The sequence below is a fragment of the Diabrotica virgifera genome, chromosome 1, assembly GCF_917563875.1.
Source record: "Diabrotica virgifera virgifera chromosome 1, PGI_DIABVI_V3a".
In the NCBI taxonomy this organism is placed as follows: Eukaryota; Metazoa; Arthropoda; class Insecta; order Coleoptera; family Chrysomelidae; genus Diabrotica; species Diabrotica virgifera.
In genome coordinates, this window is record NC_065443.1 from 169,121,701 (window position 1) to 169,134,383 (window position 12,683).

Genomic DNA, 12,683 nt, shown 5'->3' on the forward strand with positions numbered 1-12,683 from the left:
TAACCAATAGTTTAGCAATAATTAAAATGCTAATTAAAAAATTTCGGTCGAAATAATAACCAGAAAGATTATGATACACCAGAATAACTATGATTTTCATATAAAAAAAAGCACTATACCTATTCAACGTACCTTACAGGATTGAAATTGGACCATTTGAGCGGTCTCAGGAATGTTATAAAGAAACAATTTTTTGGCTTATAAACAAATAGAACCCCTCAGAAAATATTAGATTAAATTAAATTAAGTTAACGCTGTTGAAAAGAGCACGGCTTCTGTGTCCTTTTCGAAGAAAAACAAATTGAATTGCGAGGAGTGATTCCAGGTATAACCGGTCAAATTTGACCGGCATTTGCGACAGAGTTATAAACAACAGGATTTTAATCTTTGAACCATTAGATACCTTTTAATTCCGGTCCTCTTTGTACATACAAATTTTCATATCTTCAAGACACTCATAACAAAAAAGATTTATGTCACTGTCACCAAATTATTTAATTATTGATAAATAATTACTTCCCTCAAATTTTAGTTGAAAATTAAAGATTTTGTTTGGAAAACCCGAATTTTCCGAAGAAAATTTCCGTCGAAGGAAATTGGAATAAATTATCAATGTGCAGAATTAAATTACTGTCAATTTTTATGTGAGTGTTTTGGTTTAAAGTTAAAATTTTCGGAGTTATAGAGCAATAATAAAAAAAAGATTTCGGAGTGCTAATTTGTTTATAAACAAAATAGCACACTTTCTGTGGACTTTGCACAGCTATATTACTAATATAGGAAATCTTAAGATTTGATTTCAGCATGTCCAGTAATAAAATAGCTGGTAATTAATTTTCCTTGTTTTTTACTAATTTTCCCAGATTATTACCTCACATCTTTCATAAGGTTTGTTCCAACACGACCGAGAACCGTCAGGAAACGGTAACGATCCTGCGCAGTAAAGAAAATCCGTTCCAACAAAAATATGATCGTCATCGGATCGTCCTTCCCACTGTTCCAACAAGAATTGTGATCTTTCGGTGACGGTTTCGTGATGATCATTTCAGTAATCGGGCAAATGCATAATGTGCTGGTTGGACTGACTTGAGCACTAGGATTTAATTCTTTAAATTTTTTGAGCCTTTGATCGACTAAAAGCACACAAGCTGTCACCAACAAAAATGACAAATATATGATTACCGTCATGGGACGATAACTGGGCGATACAATTACGAACATGCGCACAACAAACGGTACAAGCAGTTTCGTGACGGTTTTTGGGCCGTCCAAAAGTTCATGTTGGAACAAACCTAATATTAATATATCTACGTCATACATCTGTGGTTTGTATCATTGGCAATATCAATGGTCGCGTTCACCAGAATAATCCGAGTGCAATCCGATTAATTTGCGCTGAAACGCTGACAGTTTTTTTACTAGTGAACGACTGACGTTTGACATTCGATTGAGAGTAAGAGATACAATTTTAGTAAGTATTTCCAGTAGAACTACTGCAATAACATCCAACAATGGGTCTACTGTTATAGGAAGGGGTTGTGGAATTAATACCAATATGACCATTCAAAATTTTCATAAAATTTTGGATAAAAGGGTATCCATTAGTTGTTATCAGTTAAGTTTAAAACTTGGCACTCATGGAGAGCTATACCATAATGTATAATAGGTATATCTCATAATATTACATCTCATATTGTTCATTACAGTAGTAATGAGTGAGCCTGCATACACAGAACCATAATAATATATTAGTTCGTGTATGCAGGCTCACTCATTACAATAGTGAGCAATATGAGATATAACATATTATAGTATAAGTCTCTGTGCATGACCAGATTAACACGTTTGGTACCCATCTCGAACAAGCTCCACTTGGCTGGTACCACATAGTTAAATCATTTATTTAGTTACACAGTACTACTCACATAACATGTGTCGTCAGTACCTTCCGTAAAACCTTCGTGATGCACCCTATTATATTGCCTTAAATAGAAAAATATCTTATTTAAATTGTATCCATGTAAGTTTTGATTTAATGAAATAAACCTTTTAATCAAAAAAGTGTTGTTTACTTGTGTACACCCAGCAATATCCTGATCATAGATAAATAATATAGTATTACTGGATCCTGATATGCAGACGCCAATAGGGCTTTTCATCGATTGTCATTTGTTTCGAGCTTCTGTCATGAGTCACATAATATTAATGTATCTACGTCATACGTCTTTGGTTTGTATCATTGGTATATACCAATAACGTACGACGTAGATATATTAATATTATGTGACACATGACAGAAGCTCGAAACAAATGACTGTGAATGAAATGCCCTATTGAATAGGGCTTTTCATCGATTGTCATTTGTTTCGAGCTTCGGTCAAGTGTCACATAATAGGTTTGTTCCAACACGACCGAGAACCGTCAGGAAACGGTAACGATCCTGCGCAGTAAAGAAAATCCGTTCCAACAAAAATATGATCGTCATCGGATCGTCCTTCCCACTGTTCCAACAAGAATTGTGATCTTTCGGTGACGGTTTCGTGATGATCATTTCAGTAATCGGGCAAATGCATAATGTGCTGGTTGGACTGACTTGAGCACTAGGATTTAATTCTTTAAATTTTTTGAGCCTTTGATCGACTAAAAGCACACAAGCTGTCACCAACAAAAATGACAAATATATGATTACCGTCATGGGACGATAACTGGGCGATACAATTACGAACATGCGCACAACAAACGGTACAAGCAGTTTCGTGACGGTTTTTGGGCCGTCCAAAAGTTCATGTTGGAACAAACCTATTGAGTTGATGATTCATGTTGTGGACATTCTCAATTATTATATTTCTAATTTAATACTATTCTATCTAATTCCTCAAAACAAGCAAATTTCAATTAAACCCAGCTATATTATAATACCTTTTGATTTAGTTTTCCTTGCAAGAAATAAACAAAACACATCTAAACTAAACCTAACCTCGCTTTTGGCCATTCATTCATCTCCGTGTCAAATAATTTCGACAGTCGCCATATTGAAAGCGACTTGTTTTTGATCGAAATTTGATTTAGAATCAGGGCCCAGGGGCCTGATTCTAAATCAAATTTCGACACTAAACAAGTCGCTTTCAATATGGCGACGGTTGAAATGCGATTGTGCGAGCCTTGTGGATTTTAGTTGAACTAACGAAGTGACGTCATGAAATAGCGACTATCGAAATTAATAGCGACTTTAAAAAGGGTGTTGATATTATAATTTCGATTGTCGAAATTATTTGACACGGAGATGAATGATTGGCCAAAAGCGAGGTTAGGTTTAGTTTAGATGTGTTTTGTTTATTTCTTGCAAGGAAAACTAAAGCAAAAGGTATTATAATATAGCTGGGTTTAATTGAAATTTGCTTGTTTTGAGGAATTAGATAGAATAGTATTAAATTAGAAATATAATAATTGAGAATGTCCACAACATGAATCATCAACTCAATGAAAGATGTAAGGTAATAATCTGGGAAAATTAGTAAAAAACAAGAAAAATTAATTACCAGCTATTTTATTGCTGGACATGCTGAAATCAAATCTTAAGACTTCCTATATTAGTAATATAGCTGTGCAAAGTCCACAGAAAGTGTGCTATTTTGTTTATAAACAAATTAGTGCTCCGAAATATTTTTTTATTATTGCTCTATAACTCCGAAAATTTTAACTTTAAACCAAAACACTCACATAAAAATTGACAGTAATTCTGCACATTGATAATTTATTCCAATTTCCTTCGACGGAAATTTTCCTCGGAAAATTCGGGTTTTCCAAACAAAATCTTTAATTTTCAACTAAAATTTGAGGGAAGTAATTATTTATCAATAATTAAATAATTTGGTGACAGTGACATAAATCTTTTTTGTTATAAGTGTCTTGAAGATATGAAAATTTGTATGTACAAAGAGGACCGGAATTAAAAGGTATCTAATGGTTCAAAGATTAAAATCCTGTTGTTTATAACTCTGTCGCAAATGCCGGTCAAATTTGACCGGTTATACCTGGAATCACTCCTCGCAATTCAATTTGTTTTTCTTCGTAAAGGACACAGAAGCCGTGCCCTTTTCAACAGCGTTAACTTAATTTAATTAAATCTAATATTTTCTGAGGGGTTCTATTTGTTTATAAGCCAAAAAATTGTTTCTTTATAACATTCCTGAGACCGCTCAAATGGTCCAATTTCAATCCTGTAAGGAACGTTGAATAGGTATAGTGCTTTTTTATACGAAAATCATAGTTATTCTGGTGTATCATAATCTTTCTGGTTATTATTTCGACCGAAATTTTTTAATTAACATTTTAATTATTGCTAAACTATTGGTTAGATTGTCGCCGGTCTCCTGATATACAGAGAGGGGCTAAATTATGGAATAAATTCATTTTCTCTAAAATGGACGATTTTAGAGAAAAATCCCGAAACAGGTCGATTTTTATTTTTAAATTAAATTTCTTGGCATATATTTCAAACTAGTGACGTCATCCATCCGAGCGTGATGACGTAATCGATTATTTTTTTTAAATAGGAATAGGGGTTCGTGTTGTAGCTCATTTACAAAGGCGTTCAATTATCTATTCAGTATTATAAACATTAATATCATTATTTATACAGGGAGGCCAAAAAAATTTTTGAATTAAATTAATTGACGCAAGAAGAAGAATGCATGTAATTTATTTAACTCAAAATACATTCTATTGCTGTCAGAAAATAGAAAAAAATGTTTATTTTGCAAATAAACATTGCTTTTAGATTAAATTAAATGTTCAAACTGCCAATAGGTAGGAGGGAGGCTGTTTGTGATTTAATTTAAGCGAAAAGAAATGCTTATTTGTGAAATAAACCTTTTCTTCTATTTTCTGACAGCAGTACAATGTATTTTGAGTTAAATAAATTACATACATTCTTTTTGCGCCAATTAATTTAATTCAAAATTTTTTTTTGGCAACCCTGTATAAATACCTAATGATAATAATGTTTATATTACTGAATAGAGAATTGAACGCCCTTTCAAATGACCTACCACACGACCCCTATTCCCATTAACAAAATTATCGATTACGTCATCACGCTCAGATGGATGACGTCACTAGTAAGAAATATATGCCAAAAAATTGTAATTTAAAAATAAAAATCGACCTCTTTCGGGATTTTGCTCCAAAATCGTCCGTTTTAAAGAAATGAATTTATTCCATAATTTAGCCCCTCTGTATAATCTACTATAATAAATCTTTCATGTCATCAATTATTTAATTATTGATAAATAATTAGGTACTTCCCTAAAATTTTAATTGAAAATTGCAGATTTTTTGGGAAAACTCGAATTTTCTGAGTAAAATTTTTGTTGAAGGAAATCGGAAAAAAAAATAACTTTGTGCAGAACTAAATTTCGGTGAATTTTTATTTGAGTGTTTTTGGCTCAAAGGAAAAATTTTAGGAGTTACAGACCACTAATTGAAAAATAAAGAAGATTTAGAAGTGCTAATTTGTTTATAAATAAAATAACACACTTTCTGCGGACTTGTCATACCTACTAATAAAGTAACGCATAAATTCGTTATTTCGTAAAGTGGTTACTTTAAGGAAAATTCTCGAAACGCGTCGATTTTTATTTTTAAATTACGGTTTTTTGGCATATATATCATACTAGTGAAGTCATCCATCTGGGCGTGATGACTTAATCGATGATTTTTTTAAATGAGAATAGGGGTCATATGATAGCTCATTTAAAAGGGTATTCAATTCTCTATCCAAGAATATAAACATTAACATAATTATTTATACAGTGTGTTCAAAAAACATTTTTTAATTAAAATAAGTGAGACAAAAAGAAGAATATAATGTAATTATTTAATTCAAAATACATTTTACTACTGTCAGTAAACAGAAAAAAATTTTATTTGACAAATAAACATTGATTTTCGCTTAAACGAAATGTTCAAACTGCCAAGCGACAGGTGGGTGGCAGCTTTAACATTGAATTTAAGCAAAAAACAATATTTATTTCTCAAATAAACATTTTTTTCCTGTTTTCTGACAACAGTAAAACGTATTTTGAATTAAATAAATTACGTACATTCTTCTTTTTGTTTCAATTATTTTAATTAAAAAAATGTTTTTTGAACACCTTGTATAAATAATTAGGTAAATGTTTATATTAGTGAATAGAGAATTGAATACCCTTTCAAATGAGCTATCACATGACCATTCTCATTTAAAAAAATCATCGATTACGTCATCGCGCCCAGATGGATGACGTCACTAGTATGATATATATGCCAAAAAATCTGAATCTAAAAATAAAAATCGACCCGTTTCAGGATTTTTCATTAATGTCGCTGGTTTACGAAATAATGAATTTATGCGTTACTTTATGGACGCACTGTATATGCAATCTTAAGATTCGATTTTAGCAATAAAATAGCTGGTGAATAATTTTTCCCAAAAATGGCATTTTTTCGATAATTTTCCCAGACTATCAACAAGTTCCAATAAACGGGAGCGCCAACCCAAATTCTGAGCAGTCTCAACATGATAAGATTAATATCCCCAGTTGTAACTAATATCGAAATGAATAAAGGCTGTATGACACTATGCATTTTCTTGTATCATTTCTAATATCGTTTCTGATATGTCAAAAAAATGTATAGTGTCATACACAGATACAAGAAACGATATCAGAAACGATACAAGAATTTGTGTCAGGCACAGATTCTTGTACAATAACTGCGCCAATTTCTGCGCAGAGAGCAAAAACGTAAAGCCTGCTGGTAAAACTTCTAAATGTCATAATGGCGGCTGAAAATGAGATCATATGATTTATGTCTTGATGAATTTATTTGTGTTTTGTAGGTATTATTTATAAATATTTTATTGATACTTAATATACCGTTTGGTATGGACTACTGTTCTACTAATAACCATTTATTTAGAATAACTTTGGGTTTCATATTGCATAATTTTTTAATAGAGGAAAATACAATAGTTCCAATTTGGATCAAACTGAAGATAATTATAATGCAAATATTTTAGCACAAATATCAAAACAAAATAAAAAACACAAATAATCAACAGTCAACGTAGAAATTCTAGTTATTATAACATTAAAATATTTGTTTTTAAAAGTTTATAAATTTTATAAAATCCTTAAAATCAGCTGTAGACGCAGTACTACCATACCAATGTAACGTGACAGGGTGACAAACAAAATTTCGACCAATCACGTGCCGAATTTCATACAGTTTTCGATACAAGAACTTGCATAGTGTCATACAGGGCACAAATGTATGTACAAGAAATGATACAAGAAAATGTATACAAGAAGCGATATCAGAAACGATATTAGAAATGATACAAGAAAATGCATAGTGTCATACAGCCATAAGAATCGCTATATTCTGCGGCTGTCATGGCGGTGTCGAAATGAAATTGCGACTGTCGAAATGAATTAGAATCAGGGCCCAGCTCTCAATATTAACAAAAAAAGAAGAAAATGTCATTGTCAGCTGTCAATTTGTAACACAACATGATGGGGCTAGTACACGTTGGGCCAACGTGTACAGGACCACTTGGCATGAGTTTGCGATTGGCGGTCAGCGTTGGTCTACAAACCGAATTTTGTCGGTATTTGGTGCACAAATCAAAGGATTTTTGGGACTTGCGCGATCTGCCAAACAGCTGTTTGGTTATGAACACTGAACACGTTGTTGTCGTTGAGTTTAAAATATTTGTTTTCTCTTCTCACAATACTGATACTGTTTATAAGTATTAATTTTAAGGTTGTGTTTTAATATGAATACTTTTTTCGGTGTAAAAGCACCGTCGTTTGCGCCATTGTTTTTTAATCACTCTTGTTTGGTACACTTTTCTATAAGCATTGAACGCATTGTACAAATTAATTGCGGCAGCTGCTACAGTCTCTACATCCATATCCATAATCAGAGTTTGTTTTTTGTTTATCCACTAAGAAAGGTTAATGCAGACTGATAACTCCACCAACGTGTAATCACCATGTATTCACTGTTCTTACTTGGCCCAACTCATTGGCCAACTAGTTGGCCCAACGTGTACTGGAGCCATTAAAGTTGAAGAAAACTGTATTGTTAAATTTGAATTTTTTAATTACTACGTAGTAGGTGGCACTAGCAATAAATATAAAAATTATATTTTGAAATCCCTAAATTTCAAAGATAAATCGAGAAAAATCCCTCCTGTACCGATGCCCGTACGGTCCAGGTTTGGTTAGGTTAGGTCCATTTTCCCACTTAAAATGATAAAAATGCGTCTATATTTGTTACTTGTAAAACTAAACATTTTTATAGATTTGGCAACATCCAGCAACGTCACATGTAATTATCAATATGGCAGTCTAAAAAAGTGTATAAAATCCAATTTTCAAAGTCTTTTATTATTTAAACTAATGGATAATCCGCAAATTTTTTTTTTTTGAAAATAGCTTAAAATAATGTATATTTTCGTATTTTCCAAAAAATTTCTCTCATAGCGGATGAGTACTAACGGCTCCGGCACCCATTTTATAAGTGGTAAGTTTAATGTAATTCAATTAATAAGGATTTTAAATGTCTACAATAATAATAAAAATGTGATAATTCAAGCTTAATTATTAGGAAAGCCAGCCATGTTTCACTTCCATGAAGCAGAGAAGGGAGGTATATAATATACTGTCCCTTTTGTCTTCTCACTAATTTCTCTTTTGCTAATGAAACCTGTAGTGAGGGAGTGATATAGGGTAAGCTATACAGTGATTGGCCACCATTAGCTATTGGCACATTGTCGGTTTTTTACATTATTTTAAGAATATAACGAAATTCACTGACAACTGTTATTATTTTATGATAGAGGCAACCCTGTACAAATAGTATCTGACTTTATTTTATTGCACCACCCAACCTTAAAAACTTATCGACAGATCTATCAGATGGTGTACTGTGCATCAACATTTTTTATCAAAAATACTTAAGAATCGTAAAAACCGCCAGTATTGGAAGAAAGGATATTTTATAAGATATGTTTTGTTACATAAAATTTATAGTTTTAAGTTATTTTATTATGTTTAATATGACTAAATCTAAGTCAATAATTGCATGAATGTGCTTCGTTTTCATTAAATTATCTATGCCAATCACTGGTTCTACTTTTTTATATTAGACAGTTATTGGCCACCAGGCCATTCACTGTAAAAATACATTTTATTGATAATATTTTATGTTTAGTGATTGGCACATAGGTACATAGAGATTTTTTTGTAGATGCCCAAAGTAAAAGATGGTGCACAATACGAAAAAAAAAAAAAAAAATATGCCGAAGAAGATATTTTGCTTGCGTTGAAGGATTATATAAATTATGATGTATAAATTATATAAAGAATTTGAAAACAGCAATAGCCATCTTAGCCTAGAAAACCTAGAAATCAGTAGAGCAGTGGACACCGAAATAGAAAATATGGAAATTATTTTCGACGAAAATATACTTTATGGACTAGATGTAAATGTAAAGGAAAAAAGCAACCAACATTTATCACGTGACAATCATTTCGAAAAAACTGTGGAGATAGGTGAATGATTATAAAAACATGTAGCACAGGAAGGGCATATAGAAGAATTACTTATACAGGAAAATATAACACAGAAAAAATCTACAAAAAAATTACCTAATAAGGAAAATAAAGAAGAAACCCAGCCTTTAGAAGAAACTGTGCCGACAAGTAATATGTCACAAGAAATTTCAACCCAGGAGGTGCCTACAGTTGAAGAATCATTTATAGAGTAGGTACAATAAAGAAAATACCCAAAAAAATAGAAGCATTCGAGATTTCGTTATTTGGCCTAAAATACCAGAAAGAAAAGGAAAAAAGGATTGCCAACGATTACCGTTTGTTTTAACTAGTTCAGGATGGAAAAGAATTCATATGGAGAAATTGGCAATTAAAAAACAAGAAGAGGAAAGAAAAGAAACACGTAAAACAGAAAGATTTTCCAAGCAAAAAGAAAAAGCTACAAAAAAAATTGGGAGAAAAAACATCAAAACAAGAAAGCAAGAAAACGATACAGTGAAAGAAAACAAAAATGAAACTAAATGTAAAAGACCTAAACTGGACATTGACCGCCTGAATTAATACGATAATGCAGCAGGAACAAGCGGATTAAGCAATAATACAAAAATACCTCAACGTCACGTAGGAAAAGTATTCAGCAGTTCTGAAAGTGATAATGAACCCCAAAAGAATGACTTTGTTTATAATCCAATAGCTGTCGGAAAACTTTGTTTCATTTGTACGAAAATATTACAAATTCAAACAAAGATATCCGATGCTACAAGTGCAGCCGAACGTATCATAATTCGTGCATTTTAAAAATTAGTCCTTCAGTTCAGTAGATAAGGATAAAAATTTTTATTTTAAGACTTGTGTTGCTGTATAAATAAAATCTTTGAAAAAATTTTTTTATTATCTTAACAATAATATATAATAATATCCAAAAATAAATTAATTCTATCATACAGCTAGGTATTTACCTATCGTTTTAATAATATGATTTACCTATGCCAATTACTGGTATTCAACTGGCCAATAATTGAAAGTTAGTGGCCAATCTTTGAATATTTTACAAATAACAAAATGTTTCAAAATTACAAATAAACATTGATTTAAATGGTGAAAATATTTTTTAAAATCCTTTAGGAATAAACTGAAAAAACCCAAAAATAATATTACGGAGTCTGTAAGTGACATTTTATTAAAAAAAAAATAAATTAAGTGCATCCACCTTCTTAACTGGCCAATCACTGTATAGTTTACCCTAATCATGATGTTTTAGCAATTCTGTTGTTCATTTTTTTTGCATTTTTTGTCTATTATAGTTTATAAATATTCAAAATCATTCATATGTTCTACTAAATTTCCGTCTAGGTTTATATGGATTTCTCTCGGTGTCTTGGAAATAAGTAAAGTTTTAGTCTTTGCTAATTTTATTTTCATTCCTTTGTCTGCAAGTTCTCTCGTCTATAAATTTAGGTTGCTTTGTAAAGATTTCTCTGAACTTGGTATCAATGCAATGTCATCTGCAGATACACATTTACTCAGAGTTATACTTTTTAATCAATGGTAACCTAAATCTAATTTTCAGGACTCTACTGCATTTTTTTTATTGGTTCATTCATATATATATAATATAATGAATAGCAGTGAGCTTAAAACTCCACCTTGCCTTACTCCTTGTGTATTAGCAAATTTGTTTGATTCACAGTTTAATGCTCGCACAATGTTCCAGTACATAAATTTTACTTGCATCAATTAGTTCTCCTCCAACATCGAACAGTTCAAGCCCTTTCCAAATGTGATGTCCGGGTACCTTGTCAAAGGCTTTTTCCATTGTCTTAAGTAAAGATATGATCTTGGACACTGTGCCCGGTCAGAAACCTTTTTGTGCATCGTCTAGTTGATGTTCCACTTTCTTTCTCAGTCTCATCTCCAGTGTTCATTCATAAATCTTAGCCAGTACACTTAGCATGAAAATACCTCGATAATTTGAACATTACTTTTTTACCTCCCTTCTTTACCAGAAGAGCCATTACTGCTGTTGCCCAATCTTCTGGGATGCGTTTCTGTTTCCAAATTGTTATCAGTAATTTGTGTAAGTAGTGTAATGCAGATTCCCCCATATATTTCAACAATCGTGTTTTGATATTATCTATTCCTGCCACTTTACCATTTTTCATTTTTGCAATGGCTTCCGTTAATTCTTCCATTGTTATTTCATTACTCAACTCTTTGGAATATTTACTCCATCTATTAACTATATCTTGTGGTTGGGTAAGTGTTTCTCCATTTTATTTTTTTTTATTTGCACGACAGTACTACCTGATTTACCTCTCATTTTTTCAGACCTTAATAGAACAATTTTTGGTTTGTCCTACTACTGTCTTGCTCTATCTTTTCTCCAAATCTCTCCCACTGTTCCAATTTAGCTTTTTTAACTTTTTCTTCCACAAGCTTCCTTCCTTATTAACTGTTATTTTCTAGATAAGCTCTCCATGGTACTTTCTTTTCTTTCACAGCTATTTTTATCTCTTCGCTCCACCAACTAGTCCTTTTTTTTTGACTACTTTTATTCAATAAAAATATTAAAATACTCTTGTGATAGTGAAGAGACAGTTTATGTTTCCTTTCGATCCAGAGGCGATACACAATCTCCAGACAGTTGTTTCTGCCTTACGGCGTCCCCAGTGGAGCTGCCTGTACACCTCTGAATCAAAACGAAATCAAATTGTCTATTTAAGTGGAATTTCAAAAATAGTTATCTACTATTAGGATGCTTCAGCGATATCTCTTAAAGAAAAGTCCCAGATACAAAATTCACTATTAAAATAGTAAATAATTATTTAAATCTGAAACTTTTCTTATTGGAACCCCTTTCTGGTACATCCTTAATCTCTTTTTGACTTTTACAATTTCGGACTTTGAATTATCTTTCTGATCTTTTTTCTAGATTAATGAAAGCAGAATGTAACTGTATACTGCAGAGTCCTTTTCCCTTTCTTTATTCATCATCTCTTGTCTTATAAATTGTAAAAGTCAGAGATTAAGGATGTTACCAGAAAGAAGTTCCAATAAGAAAAGTGTCAGATATAAATAATT